A 27,523-nucleotide genomic window follows, 5' to 3' on the forward strand; every position below is an offset into this window, starting at 1 on the left:
GCTCCTCCTTGACATCGACCCCCATCGACCGCAGCCGGAGCAGATTCTGCATCTTTTCCTGGAGTCGGGACATTTCCCTCTGTTCCTTTCTAGCTTTCTGGGTGCCTTTGAGGATGAAAAACCTCTTGATGCTTCCCTTGATCACTTCCCACCAGTGTGTCAGGGACTCAAAGAGGGGTTTCACGGTTCTCCAACCTTTGTAATCCCTCTTGAGCTCCTCAATGTTCTCTGGGGTCAGCAGTTGCACATTTAGCTTCCATGCCCCCCTGCCCACCCTCAGGTCTTCCTCCAAGTGGCAGTCCGCCAGTAGGAGGCAGTGGTCAGAGAAGAACACCGGCTTGACGTCGGTGGATCTGACTGTGAATGCACGGGACACAAACAGGAAGTCTATCCTGGAACGAATGGACCCGTCTGGCCGCGACCAGGTGTATCTACGCTGCGCTCCGTCTGCAGGGTTGCTGAAGACGTCGTGCAGCTTGGCATCCTTAACTGTTTCCATCAGGGATCTGGACGTAGCGTCCAATCTGCTTCCGGCCCTGCCGGATCGTCCAGCCGCATCGATGATGCAGTTGAAGTCCCCGCCCAGAATGACCGGCCTGGAGGTCGCCAGCAGCAGTGGGAGCTGCTGAAAAACCTCCAGCCGCTCAGCCCCTTGTGCCGGGCCGTACACGTTAATTAACCGGAGTGGAGCGTTCTTGTACATTACGTCTGCTACCAGGAGTCGCCCGCCCACCACCTCCTTGACCTCGGAGACGGTGAAGTTGCCTCCCCGCAGCAGAATACCCAGGCCGGAGGAACGAGAGTCGTTTCCGCCCGACCAGATCGATGGCCCGTGGGACCACCATCGTGACCATTGCCTGTAGGAGCTGAGGTGCGGTATCGCACACTCCTGCAGAAACAACAGGTCAGCTTTGACCTTGGCTAGGTAGTCCAAGGTCGCAACACATCGCGTAGTAGATTTAATGCTACGCACATTTATGGATACAATCTTTAAACCCATATTAAAGCATTTATTCTCCTACCAAACCCACTGTCTCTGAGAGTCCCAGACCTTTAGTCTGCTCCTTCATACCCGTAGTGAGCTCAAATTCCTTCACTTTGGATGGGCTGAGGTAGATCTCCTTGGCCGTGTTCTGCTCCAGTGGCATCTGGAGGTTCACGTAGTGAGCGGATTTTGAGATGACCTTTGCTGGAGAAGCTTCTCCAAAACTCACCCCCTCTGGGGGGTTGCTGTTCCCGGCTTCCTGGAGCTGGGGTGCGATGATTGCCTCACTGCTCCCAGATTCCAGGGGCTGTGGTGCACTGGCCTCCTCAGGTTGCAGGCAAAGTTGGGGTGCGTTGGTCTCCTTGTTGTCTCCAATTTTCTGGAGCTCGGGTGTCTCGTCCTCCAACGCCCTGGAGCTTTGCCGCCTCTTCTGTCGGTGCCGCTCTGGCACTTCCTCATCCGAAGAGCTGCTGCCCTTGTCATCCGTGTCGGATGGGAGACGCCTCTTGCCGCTTCTCTGGGAAACGCCTTTGCTTCTTCTTCGCTCCCTCTTACTTTTCTTGTTCTTCACCGTCCGCCACTCCCCCTGCTGCTTTTCCACTGCTGCCTCCTCCTCCATTGATTCGCTGTCCTGAGGACTGGAAGGTTCAGGGGGTGGTGCTGTTGATTGGCTCTCTGTTGCCTCAATCTCTTTCTCCACCTTGTCTCTCTCTGTGTCCTCCTTTGTCCCGTTGAGCTCCCTGGGGGCCTTGGTGGTTGGAGTGACACGGAACATTTCTTCTGCTTCCCCCTGGTCGGCTTTGGCTGCCTGTGCGTAAGTACGGCAGCGTTTGGGGCAGGTCCTGTAGAGGTGACTTGCCTCGCCACACAGGTTGCAGCACTTGGCCTGTTTGCAGTCTTTTGTCTGGTGCCCTTCCTGTTTGCAGATCTTGCAGAGGGAGGCGCTGCAGTTGGCCGCCACATGACCAGCCTTGCCGCATGAGCGACAATGCTTGGGTTGCCCAGCGTAGACCAGGTAGCCACGGTTTCCCCCGATAGCGAAACTGGAAGGAGGGTGGAAAATGGCCCCCTTACCATCGGTCTTTAGCGTGACCTTAAACAGGCGTTTGCCTGTCCAGATCCCCAAGTCGTCTCGAATCTCGGTGCCGCTCCCCACCTTATCGAAGTACCTGGTGAGGAAGGTGACCACGTCGGCGACAGGGACGAAGGGGTTGTACACATGCACCATCACCTCACGTTCCCGTTGCAACGGCAGAGAAAAGTGCGGCTCCGCCGTCAGGATCTTCATCTCCGGCAGGTCTCTCTTCTCCTCGAACACCCTCAGGAGCCGGACGCAGTCTGCCACTTGCTTGAACGTGACGTCGAAATAACCACCTTTGCGGGAGTCGTGCAGGGTGAAGATCTCCGTAGCTTGGAAGCCGCACGCCTTCAACAGGATCCTCCTGGTGAAGAAGCCCCGATCCATAGGTGATCCTCCTTCGTCGCTGTGGTTCACCGTGACTCGGACGGTGATAGGTAACCCACGGTATGAATTCGGATTGCGATTGGTTTTCGCCCTTCCATCCCGACCTTGCCATGGCAGGACCATGGTGTCGCCCCTGCAACACTACACTTGATCTTAGCCAAGAGGCCGAGAAGCGATGAGAAAGAAAGAAAGTTGTGTTTTGAAAGATGTGCATGTTGAAAAGTAAAGAAAGCAGATGTTTGTAAGAAATCTATTTTTAGCATTGAAAATCCCCTGGAAAGGGGTGGTGCACCATTCCCAGAAATACTGCAATACCGGGTCGATGCGTGGAGTGGACGGAGCAAGCCCCTATTCCATCTCCCTGCTCCAAAAATCAATTTAATATATGGTCCCCAGATAAGGGACGTATCAGATATTAAACTGATAAGAACAGATACTTTTTTTTTTTTTTTTTTTGTAAAAATATACTTTATTCATAAAAATCTTCAATCACATTCAAAACCATTTCAAAAACAACATTACAAGGGTACAATCCAGGTTAAACTTTTACAAAATGTATCACCAGGTGCATCAGTACAAACAATATTACAGTCATTTACAGCCTTTCATTTTGATCTGTACAGCCCGAGGGGCTCTAAACAGTTCCCAGTCTCTCGGTGCGCTGTGGTAGAAAGGTCTTAGACAGCGACCCTTCCCCATTGCGCCTTTGCGGCAGCTGCCCCAAGCTTTAGTGCGTCCCTCAGCACGTAGTCCTGGACTTTGGATTGTGCCAGTCCGCAACAATCGGTCGGGGACAAATCTTTGTGCTGGAAGACCAACAAGTTTCGGGCAGACCAAAGCGCGTCTTTCACCGAGTTGATGATCCTCCAGCTGCAGTTGATGTTTGTCTCGGTGTGTGTCCCTGGGAACAGCCCGTAGAGCACAGAGTCCTGTGTCACAGAACTGCTCGGGATGAACCTCGACAGCAACCACTGCATCTCTCTCCAGACTTTCTTTGCAAAGGCACAATCCACAAGGAGGTGAACAACGGTCTCTTCCCCACCACAGCCACCTCGAGGGCATCGTGCAGAGGGGGTGAGACTCCTGGCGTGTAGGAAGGATCTGACGGGGAGGGCCTTTCTCACCACCAGCCAAGCTACGTCTTGGTGCTTGTTGGAAAGTTCTGGCGATGAGGCATTCTGCCAAATGACTTTGACAGTCTGCTCGGGGAACCATCCCACAGGGTCCACCCTCTCCTTATCCCTCAGGGCCTCTAGGACGTTACGTGCTGACCACTGCCTGATGGACTTGTGGTCAAAGGTGTTTTTCTGCATAAATTTTTCCACCAGGGACAGGTGGTACGGCACGGTCCAACTACTTGGAGCGTTCCGCGGCAGCGTGGCCAGACCCATCCTTCGCAACACCGGGGACAGGTAGAACCTCAGCACGTAGTGACACTTGGTGTTTGCGTACTGAGGGTCTACGCACCGCTTGATGCAGCCGCACACAAAGGTGGCCATCAGTATGAGGGCGATGTTGGGCACGTTTTTTCCCCCTTTATCTAGAGGCTTGTACATCGCGTCCCTGCAGACACGATCCATTTTCGACCTCCAGATAAAGCGGAAGATGGCTCGAGTGATCGCCATCGCGCAGGAGTGTGGAATGGGCCAGACCTGCGCCACGTACAGCAACAGCGAGAGTACCTCACACCTGATGACCAGGTTCTTACCCGCAATGGAGAGGGAGCGTCTCTCCCACATGCCCAGTTTCCTTTTCACCATAGCCACTCGCTCCTTCCAGTTTCTAACGCATGCCCCGGTCCCTCCGAACCATATCCCCAGCACCTTCAGGCCGTCAGCCCTGACAGTGAAGGGGACAAAGGATCGGTCAGCCCACTTCCCAAAGAACATGGCCTCGCTCTTCCCACGATTTACCTTGGCTCCCGAGGCCAGTTCGAACTGGTCGCAGACGTGCATCAGTCTGCGCACCGACAGCGGATCCGAGCAGAAGACGGCGACGTCGTCCATGTACAGGGAGGCTTTTACCTGAGTGCCTCCACTGCCTGGGATCGTCACTCCTCTTATGCCCGGATCCTTCCTGATGGACTCGGCAAAGGGTTCTATGCAGCACACGAAAAGGACAGGCGAGAGAGGGCAGCCCTGCCTGACTCCAGATTTAATCGGAAAGCTATCTGTTTCCCACCCATTGATTGAGACTGCGCTACTGATGTTAGTGTAGAGCAGTTGGATCCAATTTCGAATTCCCTCCCCAAAGCCCATTTTGGAGAGCACATCCCCCATGTAGGTGTGCGATATTCTGTCAAAGGCCTTCTCCTGATCCAAGCTGATGAGGCAGGTATCCACACCCCTGTCCTGTACATAGGCAATCGTATCCCTGAGCAGCGCCAGGCTGTCAGAGATCTTCCTGCCTGGCACAGAGCAGGTCTGGTCAGGGTGAATCACCAATTCCAGAGCGGATTTGACCCGGTTGGCGATGACCTTGGACAGAATCTTATAGTCCATATTCAACAGTGAAATGGGTCGCCAATTTCTAATTTCCTCCCTTTCCCCCTTGTGCTTGTAGATGAGGGTGATGATGCCTTTCCTCATGGATTCTGACATGCTGCCGGCCAGGAGCATACTCTCGTACACTTCTAGCAGGTCTGGGCCGATCAAGTCCCACAGAGCCGAATACAACTCCGCCGGCAGGCCGTCGCTTCCGGGGGTTTTACTCTTCTCGAAGGACTCGAGGGCCTTAGTCAGTTCGTCAGGAGTTAGCGGTTTGTCTAGGCTCTCCCGCGTACTGTGGTCTAGGACCTCCGTGATAGAGGACAGGAAGGACTGGGAGGCCGTGCTGTCCGTGGGCTTCACGTCATACAGTCCGGCATAAAAGGATTTGCTGATCCTCAGAATGTCGGACCGTGATGACTTTACTGAGCCGTCTTCTTCCTTCAGGCTGCTGATCACAGAGCGCTCTCTGTGTACCTTTTGGAAGAAGAAACGTGAGCACGTCTCATCCTGCTCCACGGAGCGGACTCTGGAACGGAAGATGATCTTGGAGGCCTCCGAGGCAAAGTGCGAGGCTTGCTGGCCCTTCACCTCTTGGAGCTCCTCCTTGACATCCACCCCCATCGACTGCAGCCGGAGCAGATTCTGCATCTTTTCCTGGAGTCGGGACATTTCCCTCTGTTCCTTTCTAGCTTTCTGGGTGCCTTTGCGGATGAAAAACCTCTTGATGCTTCCCTTGATCACTTCCCACCAGTGTGTCAGGGACTCAAAGAGGGGTTTCACGGTTCTCCAACCTTTGTAATCCCTCTTGAGCTCCTCAATGTTCTCTGGGGTCAGCAGTTGCACATTTAGCTTCCATGCCCCCCTGCCCACCCTCAGGTCTTCCTCCAAGTGGCAGTCCGCCAGTAGGAGGCAGTGGTCAGAGAAGAACACCGGCTTGACGTCGGTGGATCTGACTGTGAATGCACGGGACACAAACAGGAAGTCTATCCTGGAACGAATGGACCCGTCTGGCCGCGACCAGGTGTATCTACGCTGCGCTCCGTCTGCAGGGTTGCTGAAGACGTCGTGCAGCTTGGCATCCTTAACTGTTTCCATCAGGGATCTGGACGTAGCGTCCAATCTGCTTCCGGCCCTGCCGGATCGTCCAGCCGCATCGATGATGCAGTTGAAGTCCCCGCCCAGAATGACCGGCCTGGAGGTCGCCAGCAGCAGTGGGAGCTGCTGAAAAACCTCCAGCCGCTCAGCCCCTTGTGCCGGGCCGTACACGTTAATTAACCGGAGTGGAGCGTTCTTGTACATTACGTCTGCTACCAGGAGTCGCCCGCCCACCACCTCCTTGACCTCGGAGACGGTGAAGTTGCCTCCCCGCAGCAGAATACCCAGGCCGGAGGAACGAGAGTCGTTTCCGCCCGACCAGATCGATGGCCCGTGGGACCACCATCGTGACCATTGCCTGTAGGAGCTGAGGTGCGGTATCGCACACTCCTGCAGAAACAACAGGTCAGCTTTGACCTTGGCTAGGTAGTCCAAGGTCGCAACACATCGCGTAGTAGATTTAATGCTACGCACATTTATGGATACAATCTTTAAACCCATATTAAAGCATTTATTCTCCTACCAAACCCACTGTCTCTGAGAGTCCCAGACCTTTAGTCTGCTCCTTCATACCCGTAGTGAGCTCAAATTCCTTCACTTTGGATGGGCTGAGGTAGATCTCCTTGGCCGTGTTCTGCTCCAGTGGCATCTGGAGGTTCACGTAGTGAGCGGATTTTGAGATGACCTTTGCTGGAGAAGCTTCTCCAAAACTCACCCCCTCTGGGGGGTTGCTGTTCCCGGCTTCCTGGAGCTGGGGTGCGATGATTGCCTCACTGCTCCCAGATTCCAGGGGCTGTGGTGCACTGGCCTCCTCAGGTTGCAGGCCAAGTTGGGGTGCGCTGGTCTCCTTGTTGTCTCCAATTTTCTGGAGCTCGGGTGTCTCGTCCTCCAACGCCCTGGAGCTTTGCCGCCTCTTCTGTCGGTGCCGCTCTGGCACTTCCTCATCCGAAGAGCTGCTGCCCTTGTCATCCGTGTCGGATGGGAGACGCCTCTTGCCGCTTCTCTGGGAAACGCCTTTGCTTCTTCTTCGCTCCCTCTTACTTTTCTTGTTCTTCACCGTCCGCCACTCCCCCTGCTGCTTTTCCACTGCTGCCTCCTCCTCCATTGATTCGCTGTCCTGAGGACTGGAAGGTTCAGGGGGTAGTGCTGTTGATTGGCTCTCTGTTGCCTCAATCTCTTTCTCCACCTTGTCTCTCTCTGTGTCCTCCTTTGTCCCGTTGAGCTCCCTGGGGGCCTTGGTGGTTGGAGTGACACGGAACATTTCTTCTGCTTCCCCGTGGTCGGCTTTGGCTGCCTGTGCGTAAGTACGGCAGCGTTTGGGGCAGGTCCTGTAGAGGTGACTTGCCTCGCCACACAGGTTGCAGCACTTGGCCTGTTTGCAGTCTTTTGTCTGGTGCCCTTCCTGTTTGCAGATCTTGCAGAGGGAGGCGCTGCAGTTGGCCGCCACATGACCAGCCTTGCCGCATGAGCGGCAATGCTTGGGTTGCCCAGCGTAGACCAGGTAGCCACGGTTTCCCCCGATTGCGAAACTGGAAGGAGGGTGGAAAATGGCTCCCTTACCATCGGTCTTTAGCGTGACCTTAAACAGGCGTTTGCCTGTCCAGATCCCCAAGTCGTCTCGAATCTCGGTGCCGCTCCCCACCTTATCGAAGTACCTGGTGAGGAAGGTGACCACGTCGGCGACAGGGACGAAGGGGTTGTACACATGCACCATCACCTCACGTTCCCGTTGCAACGGCAGAGAAAAGTGCGGCTCCGCCGTCAGGATCTTCATCTCCGGCAGGTCTCTCTTCTCCTCGAACACCCTCAGGAGCCGGACGCAGTCTGCCACTTGCTTGAACGTCACGTCGAAATAACCACCTTTGCGGGAGTCGTGCAGGGTGAAGATCTCCGTAGCTTGGAAGCCGCACGCCTTCAACAGGATCCTCCTGGTGAAGAAGCCCCGATCCATAGGTGATCCTCCTTCGTCGCTGTGGTTCACCGTGACTCGGACGGTGATAGGTAACCCACGGTATGAATTCGGATTGCGATTGGTTTTCGCCCTTCCATCCCGACCTTGCCATGGCAGGACCATGGTGTCGCCCCTGCAACACTACACTTGATCTTAGCCAAGAGGCCGAGAAGCGATGAGAAAGAAAGAAAGTTGTGTTTTGAAAGATGTGCATGTTGAAAAGTAAAGAAAGCAGATGTTTGTAAGAAATCTATTTTTAGCATTGAAAATCCCCTGGAAAGGGGTGGTGCACCATTCCCAGAAATACTGCAATACCGGGTCGATGCGTGGAGTGGACGGAGCAAGCCCCTATTCCATCTCCCTGCTCCAAAAATCAATTTAATATATGGTCCCCAGATAAGGGACGTATCAGATATTAAACTGATAAGAACAGATACTTTTTTTTTTTTTTTTTTTGTAAAAATATACTTTATTCATAAAAATCTTCAATCACATTCAAAACCATTTCAAAAACAACATTACAAGGGTACAATCCAGGTTAAACTTTTACAAAATGTATCACCAGGTGCATCAGTACAAACAATATTACAGTCATTTACAGCCTTTCATTTTGATCTGTACAGCCCGAGGGGCTCTAAACAGTTCCCAGTCTCTCGGTGCGCTGTGGTAGAAAGGTCTTAGACAGCGACCCTTCCCCATTGCGCCTTTGCGGCAGCTGCCCCAAGCTTTAGTGCGTCCCTCAGCACGTAGTCCTGGACTTTGGATTGTGCCAGTCCGCAACAATCGGTCGGGGACAAATCTTTGTGCTGGAAGACCAACAAGTTTCGGGCAGACCAAAGCGCGTCTTTCACCGAGTTGATGATCCTCCAGCTGCAGTTGATGTTTGTCTCGGTGTGTGTCCCTGGGAACAGCCCGTAGAGCACAGAGTCCTGTGTCACAGAACTGCTCGGGATGAACCTCGACAGCAACCACTGCATCTCTCTCCAGACTTTCTTTGCAAAGGCACAATCCACAAGGAGGTGAACAACGGTCTCTTCCCCACCACAGCCACCTCGAGGGCATCGTGCAGAGGGGGTGAGACTCCTGGCGTGTAGGAAGGATCTGACGGGGAGGGCCTTTCTCACCACCAGCCAAGCTACGTCTTGGTGCTTGTTGGAAAGTTCTGGCGATGAGGCATTCTGCCAAATGACTTTGACAGTCTGCTCGGGGAACCATCCCACAGGGTCCACCCTCTCCTTATCCCTCAGGGCCTCTAGGACGTTACGTGCTGACCACTGCCTGATGGACTTGTGGTCAAAGGTGTTTTTCTGCATAAATTTTTCCACCAGGGACAGGTGGTACGGCACGGTCCAACTACTTGGAGCGTTCCGCGGCAGCGTGGCCAGACCCATCCTTCGCAACACCGGGGACAGGTAGAACCTCAGCACGTAGTGACACTTGGTGTTTGCGTACTGAGGGTCTACGCACCGCTTGATGCAGCCGCACACAAAGGTGGCCATCAGTATGAGGGCGATGTTGGGCACGTTTTTTCCCCCTTTATCTAGAGGCTTGTACATCGCGTCCCTGCAGACACGATCCATTTTCGACCTCCAGATAAAGCGGAAGATGGCTCGAGTGATCGCCATCGCGCAGGAGTGTGGAATGGGCCAGACCTGCGCCACGTACAGCAACAGCGAGAGTACCTCACACCTGATGACCAGGTTCTTACCCGCAATGGAGAGGGAGCGTCTCTCCCACATGCCCAGTTTCCTTTTCACCATAGCCACTCGCTCCTTCCAGTTTCTAACGCATGCCCCGGTCCCTCCGAACCATATCCCCAGCACCTTCAGGCCGTCAGCCCTGACAGTGAAGGGGACAAAGGATCGGTCAGCCCACTTCCCAAAGAACATGGCCTCGCTCTTCCCACGATTTACCTTGGCTCCCGAGGCCAGTTCGAACTGGTCGCAGACGTGCATCAGTCTGCGCACCGACAGCGGATCCGAGCAGAAGACGGCGACGTCGTCCATGTACAGGGAGGCTTTTACCTGAGTGCCTCCACTGCCTGGGATCGTCACTCCTCTTATGCCCGGATCCTTCCTGATGGACTCGGCAAAGGGTTCTATGCAGCACACGAAAAGGACAGGCGAGAGAGGGCAGCCCTGCCTGACTCCAGATTTAATCGGAAAGCTATCTGTTTCCCACCCATTGATTGAGACTGCGCTACTGATGTTAGTGTAGAGCAGTTGGATCCAATTTCGAATTCCCTCCCCAAAGCCCATTTTGGAGAGCACATCCCCCATGTAGGTGTGCGATATTCTGTCAAAGGCCTTCTCCTGATCCAAGCTGATGAGGCAGGTATCCACACCCCTGTCCTGTACATAGGCAATCGTATCCCTGAGCAGCGCCAGGCTGTCAGAGATCTTCCTGCCTGGCACAGAGCAGGTCTGGTCAGGGTGAATCACCAATTCCAGAGCGGATTTGACCCGGTTGGCGATGACCTTGGACAGAATCTTATAGTCCATATTCAACAGTGAAATGGGTCGCCAATTTCTAATTTCCTCCCTTTCCCCCTTGTGCTTGTAGATGAGGGTGATGATGCCTTTCCTCATGGATTCTGACATGCTGCCGGCCAGGAGCATACTCTCGTACACTTCTAGCAGGTCTGGGCCGATCAAGTCCCACAGAGCCGAATACAACTCCGCCGGCAGGCCGTCGCTTCCGGGGGTTTTACTCTTCTCGAAGGACTCGAGGGCCTTAGTCAGTTCGTCAGGAGTTAGCGGTTTGTCTAGGCTCTCCCGCGTACTGTGGTCTAGGACCTCCGTGATAGAGGACAGGAAGGACTGGGAGGCCGTGCTGTCCGTGGGCTTCACGTCATACAGTCCGGCATAAAAGGATTTGCTGATCCTCAGAATGTCGGACCGTGATGACTTTACTGAGCCGTCTTCTTCCTTCAGGCTGCTGATCACAGAGCGCTCTCTGTGTACCTTTTGGAAGAAGAAACGTGAGCACGTCTCATCCTGCTCCACGGAGCGGACTCTGGAACGGAAGATGATCTTGGAGGCCTCCGAGGCAAAGTGCGAGGCTTGCTGGCCCTTCACCTCTTGGAGCTCCTCCTTGACATCGACCCCCATCGACCGCAGCCGGAGCAGATTCTGCATCTTTTCCTGGAGTCGGGACATTTCCCTCTGTTCCTTTCTAGCTTTCTGGGTGCCTTTGAGGATGAAAAACCTCTTGATGCTTCCCTTGATCACTTCCCACCAGTGTGTCAGGGACTCAAAGAGGGGTTTCACGGTTCTCCAACCTTTGTAATCCCTCTTGAGCTCCTCAATGTTCTCTGGGGTCAGCAGTTGCACATTTAGCTTCCATGCCCCCCTGCCCACCCTCAGGTCTTCCTCCAAGTGGCAGTCCGCCAGTAGGAGGCAGTGGTCAGAGAAGAACACCGGCTTGACGTCGGTGGATCTGACTGTGAATGCACGGGACACAAACAGGAAGTCTATCCTGGAACGAATGGACCCGTCTGGCCGCGACCAGGTGTATCTACGCTGCGCTCCGTCTGCAGGGTTGCTGAAGACGTCGTGCAGCTTGGCATCCTTAACTGTTTCCATCAGGGATCTGGACGTAGCGTCCAATCTGCTTCCGGCCCTGCCGGATCGTCCAGCCGCATCGATGATGCAGTTGAAGTCCCCGCCCAGAATGACCGGCCTGGAGGTCGCCAGCAGCAGTGGGAGCTGCTGAAAAACCTCCAGCCGCTCAGCCCTTTGTGCCGGGCCGTACACGTTAATTAACCGGAGTGGAGCGTTCTTGTACATTACGTCTGCTACCAGGAGTCGCCCGCCCACCACCTCCTTGACCTCGGAGACGGTGAAGTTGCCTCCCCGCAGCAGAATACCCAGGCCGGAGGAACGAGAGTCGTTTCCGCCCGACCAGATCGATGGCCCGTGGGACCACCATCGTGACCATTGCCTGTAGGAGCTGAGGTGCGGTATCGCACACTCCTGCAGAAACAACAGGTCAGCTTTGACCTTGGCTAGGTAGTCCAAGGTCGCAACACATCGCGTAGTAGATTTAATGCTACGCACATTTATGGATACAATCTTTAAACCCATATTAAAGCATTTATTCTCCTACCAAACCCACTGTCTCTGAGAGTCCCAGACCTTTAGTCTGCTCCTTCATACCCGTAGTGAGCTCAAATTCCTTCACTTTGGATGGGCTGAGGTAGATCTCCTTGGCCGTGTTCTGCTCCAGTGGCATCTGGAGGTTCACGTAGTGAGCGGATTTTGAGATGACCTTTGCTGGAGAAGCTTCTCCAAAACTCACCCCCTCTGGGGGGTTGCTGTTCCCGGCTTCCTGGAGCTGGGGTGCGATGATTGCCTCACTGCTCCCAGATTCCAGGGGCTGTGGTGCACTGGCCTCCTCAGGTTGCAGGCAAAGTTGGGGTGCGTTGGTCTCCTTGTTGTCTCCAATTTTCTGGAGCTCGGGTGTCTCGTCCTCCAACGCCCTGGAGCTTTGCCGCCTCTTCTGTCGGTGCCGCTCTGGCACTTCCTCATCCGAAGAGCTGCTGCCCTTGTCATCCGTGTCGGATGGGAGACGCCTCTTGCCGCTTCTCTGGGAGACGCCTTTGCTTCTTCTTCGCTCCCTCTTACTTTTCTTGTTCTTCACCGTCCGCCACTCCCCCTGCTGCTTTTCCACTGCTGCCTCCTCCTCCATTGATTCGCTGTCCTGAGGACTGGAAGGTTCAGGGGGTGGTGCTGTTGATTGGCTCTCTGTTGCCTCAATCTCTTTCTCCACCTTGTCTCTCTCTGTGTCCTCCTTTGTCCCGTTGAGCTCCCTGGGGGCCTTGGTGGTTGGAGTGACACGGAACATTTCTTCTGCTTCCCCGTGGTCGGCTTTGGCTGCCTGTGCGTAAGTACGGCAGCGTTTGGGGCAGGTCCTGTAGAGGTGACTTGCCTCGCCACACAGGTTGCAGCACTTGGCCTGTTTGCAGTCTTTTGTCTGGTGCCCTTCCTGTTTGCAGATCTTGCAGAGGGAGGCGCTGCAGTTGGCCGCCACATGACCAGCCTTGCCGCATGAGCGACAATGCTTGGGTTGCCCAGCGTAGACCAGGTAGCCACGGTTTCCCCCGATAGCGAAACTGGAAGGAGGGTGGAAAATGGCTCCCTTACCATCGGTCTTTAGCGTGACCTTAAACAGGCGTTTGCCTGTCCAGATCCCCAAGTCGTCTCGAATCTCGGTGCCGCTCCCCACCTTATCGAAGTACCTGGTGAGGAAGGTGACCACGTCGGCGACAGGGACGAAGGGGTTGTACACATGCACCATCACCTCACGTTCCCGTTGCAACGGCAGAGAAAAGTGCGGCTCCGCCGTCAGGATCTTCATCTCCGGCAGGTCTCTCTTCTCCTCGAACACCCTCAGGAGCCGGACGCAGTCTGCCACTTGCTTGAACGTGACGTCGAAATAACCACCTTTGCGGGAGTCGTGCAGGGTGAAGATCTCCGTAGCTTGGAAGCCGCACGCCTTCAACAGGATCCTCCTGGTGAAGAAGCCCCGATCCATAGGTGATCCTCCTTCGTCGCTGTGGTTCACCGTGACTCGGACGGTGATAGGTAACCCACGGTATGAATTCGGATTGCGATTGGTTTTCGCCCTTCCATCCCGACCTTGCCATGGCAGGACCATGGTGTCGCCCCTGCAACACTACACTTGATCTTAGCCAAGAGGCCGAGAAGCGATGAGAAAGAAAGAAAGTTGTGTTTTGAAAGATGTGCATGTTGAAAAGTAAAGAAAGCAGATGTTTGTAAGAAATCTATTTTTAGCATTGAAAATCCCCTGGAAAGGGGTGGTGCACCATTCCCAGAAATACTGCAATACCGGGTCGATGCGTGGAGTGGACGGAGCAAGCCCCTATTCCATCTCCCTGCTCCAAAAATCAATTTAATATATGGTCCCCAGATAAGGGACGTATCAGATATTAAACTGATAAGAACAGATACTACACTTGATCTTAGCCAAAAGGCCGAGAAGCGATGGCACAAATACCCTGGACTTTCCCGAGTGCCATATGCCTTCCCTCCTTTAAAGCAGACTGACAGCGTTCAAAGGCTTATATATATATAAGTACTGATGCTTTTACTGTTGGCATATTTCTCCTGGGATTTCTAATTGGAACAGAAGGTTAATTTACAGAAGTTGCCTTTGTTCTGTCTTTTTCAGTGAGACTGCATCAGAGTTATGTAGATCGCCAGTATTCCACCAATCAGGTGGGAGAGGGTTGTGCCTATCCACATGGACGTCACTGTCAGAGGCTGCTGTGGGAGAAGCTTTTGAAAGCAGTTGCGTGTCTTGCAGGGAGTGAGTGACAATGCAGCAACCAACTGTGCAGAGCTGCACACATCGAATCCTAAACAAAATAAAAACAGAATTACCTGGAAAAACTCAGCAAGTCTGGCAGCATCGGTGGAGAAGAAATCAGTCAACGTTTCGAGCCCTCATGGCCCTTCGGCAGAACTGCAGCATAGTTTCAACAAGGGAGAAATATAAATTGGTTTAAGGTGGGTGGGGTGGGGGGGGAAGAGACACATTGAGGGTGTGGTGTGAGCAGATAATCAAAAGATGTCAGAGACAAAAGGGTCAAAGAGGTGTTGAAGGTGGTGGTCTTTGTCTGAGAAAAGTGCTAATTAAGAATGGAAAACAGGATATTTAAAGTACAGCTCTAGTGGGGGTGGGGTGGAAAGACTAAAGGTTTTAGTTTTAGATTTAAAAATAATGGAAATAGGTGGGGAAAGAAGAATCTATATAAATTATTGAAAAAAAAGCGGGTGGGGGGGAAAAGAAACGGGGTGGGGATGGGGGGAGGGGGAGTTTAAGATCTAAAGTTGTTGAATTCAATATTCAGCCCAGAGGGCTGTAAAGTGCCTAGTCGGAAGATGAGGTGCTGCTCCTCCAGTTTGCGTTGGGCTTCACTGGAACAATGCAGCAAGCCAAGGACAGACATGTTGGCAAGAGAACAGGGTGGAGTGTTAAAATGGCAAGCGACAGGGAGGTTTGGGTCTTTCTTGCGGACAGACCGCAGGTGTTCCGCAGAACGGTCGCCCAGTTTGCGTTTGGTCTCTCCAATGTAGAGGAGACCGCATTGGGAGCAACGAATGCAGTAGACTAAGTTAGGGGAAATGCAAGTGAAATGCTGCTTCACTTGAAAGGAGTGTTTGGGCCCTTGGACGGTGAGGAGAGAGGAAGTGAAGGGGCAGGTGTTGCATCTTCTGCGTGGGCATGGCGAGGTGCCATAAGTGGGGGTTGAGGAGTAGGGGGTGATGGAGGAGTGGACCAGGGTGTCCCGGAGGGAACGATCCCTACGGAATGCCGTCAAGGGGGGTGAAGGGAAGATGTGTTTGGTGGTGGCATCATGCTGGAGTTGGCGGAAATGGCGGAGGATGATCCTTTGAATGCGGAGGCTGGTGGGGTGATAAGTGAGGACAAGGGGGACCCTATCATGTTTCTGGGAAGGAGGAGAAGGCGTGAGGGAGGATGCGCGGGATATGGGCCGGACACGGTTGAGGGCCCTGTCAACGACCGTGGATGGAAAACCTCGGTTAAGGAAGAAGGAGGACATGTCAGAGGAGCTGTTTTTGAAGGTAGCGTCATCAGAACAGATGCGACGGAGGCGAAGGAACTGAGAGAATGGGATGGAGTCTTTACAGGAAGCGGGGTGTGAGGAGCTGTAGTCGAGGTAGCTGTGGGAGTCGGTAGGCTTGTAATGGATATTGGTGGACAGTCTATCATCAGAAATTGAGACAGAGAGGTCAAGGAAGGGAAGAGAAGTGTCAGAGATGGACCATGTGAAGATGATGGAGGGGTGGAGATTGGAAGCAAAATTAATAAATTTTTCCAGGTCCCGACGAGAGCATGAAGCAGCACCGAAGTAATCATCGATGTACCGGAGAAAGAGTTGTGGGAGGGGGCCGGAGTAGGACTGGAACAAGGAATGTTCCACATACCCCATCAAGGGACAGGCATAGCTGGGGCCCATGCGGGTACCCATAGCCACACCTTTTATTTGGAGGAAGTGAGAGGAGTTAAAGGAGAAATTGTTCAGTGTGAGAACAAGTTCAGCCAGACGGAGGAGAGTAGTGGTGGATGGGGATTGTTGGGGCCTCTGTTCAAGGAAGAAGCTAAGGGCCCTCAGACCATCCTGGTGGGGGATGGAGGTGTAGAGGGATTGGACATCCATGGTGAAGAGGAAGCGGTTGGGGCCAGGGAACTGGAAATTGTTGATGTGACGTAAGGTGTCAGAGGAATCACGGATGTAGGTGGGAAGGGACTGGACAAGGGGAGAGAGAAGGGAGTCAAGATAACGAGAAATGAGTTCCGTGGGGCAGGAACAGGCTGACACGATCGGTCTGCCAGGACAGTTCTGTTTGTGGATTTTGGGTAGGAGGTAGAAGCGGGCCGTCCGAGGTTGGGCGACTATCAAGTTGGAAGCTGTGGGAGGAAGATCTCCTGAGGAGATGAGGTCAGTGACAGTCCTGGAAACAATGGCTTGATGTTCTGTGGTGGGGTCATGGTCCAGGGAGAGGTAGGAGGAAACGTCTGCGAGTTGACGCTCAGCCTCCGCGAGGTAGAGGTCAATGCGCCAGACAACAACAGTACCACCCTTGTCAGCGGGTTTGATGACAATGTTGGGGTTGGACCTGAGAGAACGGAGTGCAGTGAGTTCAGAGAGAGACAGATTAGAATGGGTGAGAGGAGCAGAGAAATTGAGACGGCTAATGTCACGCCGACAGTTCTCAATGAAAAGATCAAGAGAAGGCAAAAATCCAGAGGGAGGGGTCCAAGTGGAGGGAGAACATCGAATCCTAGATTGGTTAGAGCACTAAAGGAGACCATTCGGCCTGTCGTGTCTGTGCTAGCTCTCTGCAAGAGCAACTCCCCTAGTGCCACTCACCTGCCTTTTCCCCGTAGCCCTGCAAATATTTTCTCTTCAGATAATTAATTATCCGATTCTCTTTTGAAAGCCACTCTTGAAAGTGCCCCCAGCACACTCTCAGGCAGTGCATTGCAGATTCTAACCACTCGCTGCGCAAGAAGGTTTCTCCTCATGTCGCCTTGGTTCTTTTGCCATTCACCTTAAATGGGGGTCCTCCATGTTGTGTTTTCCACCTGACACAAACACACCGACGACACAAAGAGGATTGCGAACTCAATTCTTTGATTTGAAGAGATGAAATATATACAACAATATCTGGGTCTCTAGGACAGCTCCTATCATCGGCCCGAGAATTATACATGAGCATATACGTCACACCCTGCCTGGCGCTGCACAGCAATTTTAGATACGCTCCTTAAAGGTATACCACAACAACTCCAGGCTGTACCATTAAATAATAAGAACTATTTACATTACCACAAATTGCTCTTCTGTCTTTGAACCTACAATTGTACAAAGTGATCACCTTATGAGTCTCTGGAACGGAATGGTGCTTCGTTGATACTGTGAAGTTGGTTTGATATTGCTGTACGTTCTCACAATTCTGGTTGTCTGTAGGAGTGCTGCGCTGGGATCGTGTCTTAGATCGCGTTCTGCTTGCGATGGGGTTACTTGGTGTTTCTTGTTCTGGTACTTCCCTGATTCGCCATCGGTTTCTTCACAATGGGTGCTCGTATTTGATATGATCATGGTTCTGGACATGCTGCTGATTTCGGCCGGATTTCATGTTCCATCGGTTGGGTGTTGTAGTCATACCTTTTGTCCAATGTTTAAGTTGGGTGATTCTTTGCTCATGTGCGTCCTTCACCTTCACCTTCAGCGAATGCATCACTTACTCCTGGATGCATCGACAAATGATGACTGGGAAGGGTTGTTCGCACTGTAATTCTGCTGGTGAAGGAGTGGTTGCACTGAGCGCTGTCGCTCTAAGGTGTAGCATTGTGACAGGCCGTCACAAGCCTTGTTTACTTTGCTGTCATTTCATAAGTAAGGACTTTACAGTATATACATTCCGCCATGCTATTGGACCTGGGACAGTGTGGTGATGCGGTAGTACGGTCAACTCCCCACTTTTCACACATCGGTGCGCAGACTGATCGACACCTGCGACCACTTCGAACCGGCCTCAGGTGCCAAGGGTAAATCGTGGCAAGAGCGAGGCCGTGTCCTCTGGGAACTGAACTAAGCTTTGTCCCTTTCACCAGCGGGTCAGACTGCCTGAAGCTACTGGGGATATGGTTCGGAGGGACCAGGGCATGCGTTAGAAACTGGAAGGAGCGAGTAGCTATGGTGAGAAAAGAACTGGGCATGTGGGAGCAAAGCTCCCTCTCCATTGCGGGTAAGAACCTGCTCATCAGGTGTGAGGCACTCTCGGTGTTGTTGTACGTGGCGCAGGTCTGGCTCATTCCTCACTCCTGCGCTGTGGCGATCACGCCAGCCATCTTCCGCTTTATCTGAAGGTCCAAAGTGGATCCTGTTTGCAGGGACATGATGTAAAAAAACTCTGGATGAAGGGGGAAAAAACATGCCCAACATCACCCTCATCCTGATGGCCACCTTTGTGTATGGCAGTATCAAGCTGTGTGTAGACCCAAACACCAAGCGTCACTACGTGCTGAGGTTCTACCTGTCCCTGGTGTTGCGAAGGATGGGTCTGGCCACCCTGCCGCGGAACGCTCCAAGTGCCGTATCACCTGCCCCGTGTGGAAAAACTTATGCAGAGAAACACCTTTGTCCGCAAGTCCATCAGGCAGTGGTTAGCACGTATCACCCTAGAGGCCCTGCGGGAAAAGGAGATGGTGGATTCCGGCGGACGGTTCGCCGAACAGACCGTCAGGGTCATTTGGCAGAATGCCTCATCACCAGAACTCTGAAGAGAGTGGCCGTGGTTCTTGTCGAGGTGCATCCCGAGCAGTTCCGTGACACAGGTATGGACTCTGTGCTCCAGGGGCTGTTCCCAGGGACACACGCCGAGACAAACATCAACTACCGCCGGAGGATCCACTCGGTGAAAGACACTCTTTGGCTGTCCGAAACTTGTTGGTCTTCCATTGCAAAGAGTTGGCACATTCCAAGGTCCAGGACTACGTGCTGAGGGACGCACTAAAGTTTGGGGCAAAGGCGTAATGGAGAAAGGTCGCTGTCTACGGTTGCGCTAGATGTGTCGTGTAACTGGCAGGTAATGGAAAATTTCGAGAAACACTCAGTCACAAGGGAGAACACGTGACAGGCATGAGAGACAATCCATGAGTCTTTGTAGCTGAGTTTCCGTGTGAGCAACTAGCTCACAGCGCAGAGGAGTTCTTCGATCGAGGCCTGCTGTATTTTTGTCTTTGCTTTCAGCTTGAGCAGTCAAAGAACAAAGAAGAAAAAAAAGTACAGCACAGGAACAGGCACTTCGGCCCTCCAAGCCTGCGCCGATCGGTCTGTGGAGCTTGCCAGCTGACCAGGTATGCAGCTAAAGTCCTTCCACATCTACAGGGAAGGCAAAGTCAGCAGCGTTTCTCCCAGAGTGTAGAGAGTCCTTGGAACTCTCTTCCTCGAAAGGTGGTGGAAACAGAGTCTTTGAATATTTTCAAGACAGAGCTGGATAGACTAACAAGGCGGGGTTGGAAGGTTATCGCTGGTAGGCAGGAATGTGGGGTTGAGGTTACAATCGGATCAGCCATGATCTTCTGAGTAGTGGAGCAGGCTCTTGGGGCCCAGTGGCCTACTCCTGCTCCTAAGTTGTATGTTCATACATGTAGGGGCATTACTTTTTACTGATTCCAGTGCTTCTCCTGCACTGAACCTGGAGAGTACTACGTCAGCTGCTGTTGAGTTGTTTCCTGATGCCCTGCTTTCTTTTGTACGAGCTGTCTAGCATCCTCGTTTATGGGCTTCCTTTGCTTGGCGTTGGGCCTTCTTTTGGGCTGACTGTTGGTCTATTTCCTTTACGGGATGTCAGCATGACATCACCAGAAGGGAAATGTGTCATGTTATGAAGTCACAGTAAATAAGTCCAATGCATTATATCATTATAATAACACAAGATGATGATCAGCAGTGAGAAGGCAGGTGGCAGCAAGGATAAGTACAGGTACGACACAGCGAACAGCCTTAGATCCTGTTAAAATGTTGAAAATGTTTCTCCCCTTCTCGAAGATTATTTCCTTCAAAATTTTAGAAATCTTTCAGCTTCAACCAGAAGTCACACACAAGCCAAACAACAAAACCACCTGCGTGCACAGCACAGCACACCATCTGCCAGCCTGCAATGATGTCGGCTCTCTTTTAATCACCTTTTCCCCTCCAATCAGTCCTATTCAGCAGGCAAGCAAAGGAGCGCAGAAAATACATCTGCACGGCTGTTTCTAACTTCTAGAAAGGGAACAGCCTTATCCTAGGAAAGTGAAAAATATCTATACTGTCACAAAGTGATGAACTTGAACTGCAAAACACCACGCTTACCTGAGCTTGTGTCACAGTTTTTGCTGTCTATCTCAGCCAGTATTCTCAGTCGTCCATCCTGGCTTCTTGCTCTCTCTGCAGCTTTCAGATGCCTCCCCTTGGCCGGCCTCAGTGCTCAGTGATAGATCAGCGCTCGGTATTATTTCTGTCCTCAGTGGTAACTGCTAGGGGAGAAAGGCTTGACTTTTTCAATCACCTTTTACCTCAGTAAAATCCAAGTAGAACCTAAAGTGGCAATGCTTCTCCCTCTCAGCACCCAACATGTCTTGCCTTTTCTTCAGGTTGGATTTGAGGAAGCACTACAGTTGCTGCCTGGCTGCCATTTCAAGTACAGAGACAAGGGGCAGCCCCATGACCCCTCCCCCGACTCCTGCACAATATGCAAATGTAGCACATTGTCTGAGTGCAATTTGGGAGCTGAAGACGGTTTCACAGTGGGATACAAGATATGAGGAGAGGTTTCCTCACAGACACACCGCCACATAAGCCCCTTTAAATTTGCGCGGCTGTGCAAAAAGTTTAATGGGCCCGCACACTTAAACAAATCGGTCACGCACTGTAATGACTCGCCTCATTCAGTTCAACAGAAATTAGGATCATGTTTTTAACCTGTGCCCTAGTTTTAAAATATTTTGTGTTCCATATTTACTTTCTCAATTTGTTATTAATTTACTTTACATTGCTTTATATTCTATTTTGTCTTGGACATGCATCACGGTTCGTTCAATCTCACTGGTTAAGAAAATTAAAATATTTAGTTTGATCAGGGTCTTACACTTGTCAAGAGGAGCCCTTTCAAATACTGGCCTGCTTTTGGAGGCCTGAAGTCACTGGAGCTGCACAAGTCAAGACGACTGAAGGCCTGATTCGCTGTGTAATATACGATGCAGCATCTTGTTGCACTAGCAGGCAGGAAGGAGTTTTCAGCAATGCAGTTTAAAGGCTTGATACACTAAGTACACGTTCATTTCAGGTTTGTCATTTCAGGACGCTGCGTGTTTTTTTGCTCTGTTTTCTGACTCTGAAATTCTAATTCAGACTGTGGAGAAGAGCTGTTGTTGCTGCTGTTGGTTTTCTTTGTAACTGTTGTCGTTTTTTTGTGGAAAAATATACCTTATCCATAAAATATCTGAAAGAACATTACAAAACATTTCAAAATGGCCATCGCAAAAAGTGCAATCATATTCCAGTTTTTCAAATAGATCATGTCGCACCCTGCGACGCTTCAATACGATCAATGAACATTACAGACATTTCAACATGCTGATTACAGGCAGTCAGACAGTGCAATAGTATTCAAGTTATCTACATAGATCATGTTGCACTCTGAGGTGCTTCAATACAATTGTGATAAATGTAATATTCACTGCATACATTCAATGTGAGTCTTTCAGGCCGAGGGGTCTATACCTTTCCCAGTCCCTCGGTGCACTATGGCTGAAAGGTCTTAGACAGCGACCGTTCCCCGCTGCGCATTTGTGGCGGCTGCCCCAAGCTTTAGTGCGTCCCTCAGCACGTAGTCCTCGGCCTTGGAATGTGCCAGCCAGTCTGCAACACTCTGCTGGGGACAACTCATTGCACTGGAAGACCAACAAGTTTCGGGCAGACCAAAGAGCGTCTTTCACCGAGTAGATGATCCTCCACCTGCTTGTCTCGATGTGCGTCCCTGTCCCTGGGATCAACACGTAGAGCACAGAGACCTGTGTCACAGAACTGCTTGGGATGAACCGCGACAAAAACCACGGCAACTCTCTGCAGACCTTCTTTGCAAACGCACATTCCACAAAGAGGTGAACAACGGTCTCGTCCCCACGACAGCCACCTCGAGGTCAACATGCAGAGAGGCTGAGACTTCAGGAAGGATCTGACGGGGAGGGCATTTCTCACCACCAGCCAAGCTACGTCTTGGTGCTTGTTGGAAAGTTCTGGAGACGAGGCATTCTGCCAAACGACTTTGACAGTCTGCTCGGGGAAACATCGCACAGGATCCACCATCTCCTTTCCCCGCAGGGCCTATAGTTTTCCACCAGGGACAGGTGGTACGGCACGGTCCAACTACTTGGAGCGTTCCGCGGCAGCGTGGCCACACCCATCCTTCGCTAAACCGGGGACAGGTAGAACCTCAGCACGTAGTGACACCTGGTGTTTGCGTACCGAGGGTCTACGCACAGCTTGATACAGCCGCACACAAAGGTGGCCATCAGTATGAGGGCGATGTTGGGCACGTTTATTCCCCCTTTATCTAGAGGCTTATACAGCGCGTCCCTGCGGACACGATCCATTTTCGACCTCCAGATAAAGCGGAAGATGGCTCGGGTGATCGCCATCGCGCAGCAGTCTGGAATGGGCCAGACCTGCGCCATGTACAGCAACAGCGAGAGTGCCTCACACCTGATGACCAGGTTCTTACCCGCAACGGAGAGGAAGCGTCGCTCCCAGATTCCCAGTTTCCTTTTCACCATAGACACTGGATCCTTCCAGTTTCTAACGCATACCCCGGTCCCTCTGAACCATATCCCCAGCACCTTCAGGCCGTCAGCACTGACGGTGAAGGGGACAAAGGATCGGTCAGCCCAGTTCCCAAAGAACATGGCCTCGCTCTTCCCACGATTTACCTTGGCTCCCGAGTCCAGTTCGAACTGGTCGCAGATGTGGATCAGTCTGCACACCGACAGCGGATCAGAACAGAAGACGGCGACATCGTCCATGTACAGGGAGGCTTTGATCTGAGTGCCTCCACTGCCTGGGATCGTAACTCCTCTAATGCCCGGATCCTTCCTGATGGACTCAGCAAAGAACAGGCGAGAGAGGACAGCCCTGCCTGACTCCAGATTTAATTGGAAAGCTATCTGATTCCCACCCATTGATTGAGACTGCGCTACTGATGTTAGTGTAGAGTAGGATCCAACTGGATCCAATTGCGAATTCCCTCCCCAAACCCCATTTTGAGAGCACATCCACCATGTAGGTGTGCGATATTCTGTCAAAGGCTTTCTCCTAATCCAGGCTGATGAGGCAGGTGTCCACACCCCTGTCCTGCACATAGGCAATCGTATCCCTGAGCAGCGCCAGGCTGTCAGAGATCTTCCTGCCCGGCACAGAGCAGGTCTGGTCAGGGTGAATCACCAATTCCAGAGCGGATTTGACCCGATTGGCGATGACCTTGGACAGAATCTTATAGTCCACATTCAACAGTGAAATGGGTCGCCAATTTCTAATTTCCTCCCTTTCTTCCTTGTGCTTGTAGATGAGGGTGATGATGCCTTTCCTCATGGATTCTGACATACTGCCGGCCAGGAGCATACTCTCGTACACTCCTAGCAGGTCTGGGCCGATCAAGTCCCACAGAGCCGAATACAACTCCACCGGCAAGCCGTCGCTTCTGGGGAGATTTACTCTTCTCGAAGGACTCAAGGGCCTAAGTCAGTTCGTCAGGAGTTCGCGGTTTGTCCAGCCTCTCCCGTGTACTGTCGCCTGAGACCTCCGTGATAGAGGACAAGGAGGACTGGGAGGCCGTGCTGTCCGTCGGCTTCACGTCATAAAATCCGGCATAAAAGGATTTGCTGATCCTCAAAATGTCGGACTGCGCTGACTTTACTGATCCGTCTTCTTCATTCAGGCTGCTGATCACAGAGCTCTCTCTCTGTTCCTTTTGGAAGAAGAAACGTGAGCACGTCTCATCCTGCTCCACGGAGCGGGCTCTGGAATGGAAGATGTTCTTGGAGGCAAAGGGCTAGGCTTGCTGGCTCTTCACCTCTTGGAGTTCTTCCTTGACATCGACCCCCACCGACTGCAGCCGCAGCAGATTCTGCATGTTTTTCTGGAGTCGGGACATTTCCCTCTCTTCCTTTCTAGCTTTCTGGATGCTTTTGAGGATGAAAAACCTCTTGGTGTTTCCCTTGATCGCTTCCCACCAGTGTGTCAGGGACTCAAAGAGGGGTTTCATGGTTCTCCAACCTTCATAAGCCCTCTTGAGCTCCTCAATGTTCTCTGGGGTCAGCAGTTGCACGAATAGCTTCCATGCCCCCCTGCCCACCCTCAGGTCCTTCTCCAAGTGGCAGTCCGCCAGTAGGAGGCAGTGGTCAGAGAAGAACAACGGCTTGACCTCGGTGGATCTGACTGTGAATGCACGGGACACAAACAGGAAGTCTATCCTGGAACGAATGGACCCGTCTGGCCGCGACCAGGTGTATCTACGCTGCGCTCCGTCTGCAGGGTTGCTGAAGACGTCGTGCAGCTTGGCATCCTTAACTGTTTCCATCAGGGATCTGGACGTAGCGTCCAATCTGCTGCCGGCCCTGCCGGATCGTCCAGCCGCATCGATGATGCAGTTGAAGTCACCGCCCAGAATGACCGGCCTGGAGGTCGCCAGCAGCAGTGGGAGCTGCTGAAAAACCTCCAGCCGCTCAGCTCCTTGTGACGGGCCATACACGTTAATTAACCGGAGTGGAGCGTTCTTGTACATTACGTCTGCTACGAGGAGTCGCCCGCCCACCACCTCCTTCACCTCGGAGACGGTGAAGTTGCCTCCCCGCAGCAGAATACCCAGGCCGGAGGAACGAGAGTCATTTCCGCCCGACCAGATCGATGGCCCATGGGACCACCACCGTGACCATTGCCTGTAGGAGCTGAACTGGATAACCTCACTTATCCACGTTAAACTCCATCTGCCAAATTTTGGCCCATTCACCTAACCTGTCCATATCCATTTGTAAATTTCTCATTTCTTCACTGCAACTTACTTTCCCACCTATTTTGGTGTCATCTGCAAATTTAGCTATGGTACCTTCTACTCCTGAATCCAAGTAAATAGTTGGGACCCAAGGACCGAACCCTGTGGCACCCCACTAGTTACAGCTTGCCATCCACAAAAGACCCATTCATCCTGACTCTCTGCTTTCTGTTGGTTAGCCAAAGCTCTATCCAAGCAAATATATTACCCTTAGCTGCGTGTGATCTTATCTTGTGTATTAATCTTTTGTGCGGCACCTTATCAAATGCCTTCTGGAAGTCCAGACATACTACATCTACAGGATCGCCATTATCCACTTTGCTTGTCACATCTTCAAAGAACTCTAGCAATTTAGTCAAACACGATTTAGTCTTCATAAAGCCATGCTGACTCTGATGGATTGCATTTTGACTTGCATTTTAGGAGGGTAGTGAAGGCATTGGAGAGAGTGCAGAAGAGGTTTACGAGTTTGGTTCCAGGGGCGAGGAAGTTGAGTTATGAAGTAAGATTGGAGAAGTTGGGACTGTATTCCTTGGGGAAAAGAAGTCTGAGAGGAGACTTGATAGAGGTATTGAAAATCATGAGGTATCTGGAGAGAGTAGATAGGGAGAAACTGCTTGCACCGATGAAAGGATCGAGAAGGAGCGGGCACAGGTTTAAAGTAACTAGCAGAAGAAGCAAAAGTGATAGGAGCAGCGAGTGGTCAGGGTCTGGAATGCACCGCCTGATAGCGTGGCGGAGGCAGGTTCAATTGAAGAGGGAATGAGATGATTATTTGAAAAGAAAGCATGTGCTGGGTTACGTGGAGAAGGCAGGAGAATGGCACGAAGTGAAATGTTCATTGGGAGAGCTGGTGCAGTCACGACGGGCGGAATGGGCTCCTTGTGCAGTGTAAGGATTGTGTGAACGTGGATGTAGACGTTTCCGAGTAGCTGTGTAAAGTGTGTGAGCTTTGAGGTGTGAGTTTTGACTGTTGCTGTATCAGCAGCAGCAGCAGCAGCGGGCGGGAGCGGCAGCAGAGAGCTGGTTGAAAATGTTGTGAGGCGAAAGGTGCAGCTGAGAGAGTGTTTGAGAGGTGTATTTGCAAGTGAAAGATGTTTTTGTATGAGTGAGGTAGAGTGTTTGTGAGATGAGAGTGGTGTCTGTGAGCGTTGGGTGAGCGTGCGTGTTTTTTGTGTGTAGATGGTGCGGGTGAGTGAGAAAGAAAGAAAGTTGGGTTTTGAAAGATGTGCATGTTGAAAAGTAAAGAAAGCAGATGTTTGTAAGAAAACTATTTTTAGCATTGAAAATCCCCTGGAAAGGGGTGGTGCACCATTCCCAGAGATACTGCAATACCGGGTCGATGCGTGGAGTGGACGGAGCAAGCCCCTATTCCATCTCCCTGCTGCAAAAATCAATTTAATATATGGTCCCCAGATAAGGGACGTATCAGATATTAAACTGATAAGAACAGATTTTTTTTTTTTTTTGTAAAAATATACTTTATTCATAAAATATCTTCAATCACATTCCAAACCATTTCAAAAACAACATTACAAGGGTACAATCCAGGTTAAACTTTTACAAAATGTATCACCAGGTGCATCAGTACAAACAATATTACAATCATTTACAGCCTTTCATTTTGAGCTGTACAGCCCGAGGGGCTCTAAACAGTTCCCAGTCTCTCGGTGCGCTGTGGCAGAAAGGTCTTAGACAGCGACCCTTCCCCATTGCGCCTTTGCGGCAGCTGCCCCAAGCTTTAGTGCGTCCCTCAGCACGTAGTCCTGGACTTTGGATTGTGCCAGTCCGCAACAATCGGTCGGGGACAACTCTTTGCGCTGGAAGACCAACAAGTTTCGGGCAGACCAAAGCGCCTCTTTCACCGAGTTGATGATCCTCCAGCTGCAGTCGATTTTTGTCTCGGTGTGTGTCCCTGGGAACAGCCCGTAGAGCACAGAGTCCTGTGTCACAGAACTGCTCGGGATGAACTTCGACAGCAACCACTGCATCTCTCTCCAGACTTTCTTTGCAAAGGCACAATCCACAAGGAGGTGAACAACGGTCTCTTCCCCACCACAGCCACCTCGAGGGCAACGTGCAGAGGGGGTGAGCCTCCTGGCGTGTAGGAAGGATCTGACGGGGAGGGCCTTTCTCACCACCAGCCAAGCCACGTCTTGGTGTTTGTTGGAAAGTTCTGGCGATGAGGCATTCTGCCAAATGACTTTGACAGTCTGCTCGGGGAACCATCCCACAGGGTCCACCCTCTCCTTTTCCCTCAGGGCCTCTAGGACGTTACGTGCTGACCACTGCCTGATGGACTTGTGGTCAAAGGTGTTTTTCTGCATAAATTTTTCCACCAGGGACAGGTGTTGCTGTACGTGGCGCAGGTCTGGCCCATTCCTCACTCCTGTG

The 27,523-nt window shown here is 52.0% G+C and overlaps 1 protein-coding gene, 3 non-coding genes and 1 pseudogene across 7 annotated transcripts in view; all 5 read right to left on the reverse strand.

Annotated features, from left to right (window-relative positions):
* Positions 1 to 27,523, reverse strand: part of ccdc134 (coiled-coil domain containing 134) — a 156,372-nt gene that overhangs the window by 122,773 nt on the left and 6,076 nt on the right. The window contains exons 2-3 of one of the 4 annotated variants that reach the window (XM_078532112.1): positions 21,173 to 21,526; positions 20,398 to 20,558 (exon numbers count right to left, since the gene is read on the reverse strand). The gene's annotated coding sequence lies outside the window, so the exon portion shown is untranslated. Of the gene's footprint in view, positions 1 to 20,397; positions 20,743 to 21,172; positions 22,176 to 27,523 lie in introns of those variants that run through there. The other 3 variants (XM_078532114.1, XM_078532113.1, XM_078532111.1) reach the window with 3 other exon arrangements.
* Positions 2,732 to 2,916, reverse strand: LOC144669900 (U2 spliceosomal RNA). The gene has a single exon (XR_013573796.1). It is a non-coding gene; the product is annotated as a U2 spliceosomal RNA (small nuclear RNA).
* LOC144669901 (U2 spliceosomal RNA) lies at positions 8,267 to 8,451 on the reverse strand. Its single transcript, XR_013573797.1, has one exon. It is a non-coding gene; the product is annotated as a U2 spliceosomal RNA (small nuclear RNA).
* On the reverse strand, positions 13,802 to 13,992 carry LOC144669891 (U2 spliceosomal RNA). Its single transcript, XR_013573789.1, has one exon. It is a non-coding gene; the product is annotated as a U2 spliceosomal RNA (small nuclear RNA).
* LOC144669777 (U2 spliceosomal RNA) lies at positions 26,431 to 26,608 on the reverse strand (annotated as a pseudogene).

This window comes from Cetorhinus maximus, chromosome 29, assembly GCF_964194155.1.
Source record: "Cetorhinus maximus chromosome 29, sCetMax3.hap1.1, whole genome shotgun sequence".
Taxonomy (NCBI): domain Eukaryota; kingdom Metazoa; phylum Chordata; class Chondrichthyes; order Lamniformes; family Cetorhinidae; genus Cetorhinus; species Cetorhinus maximus.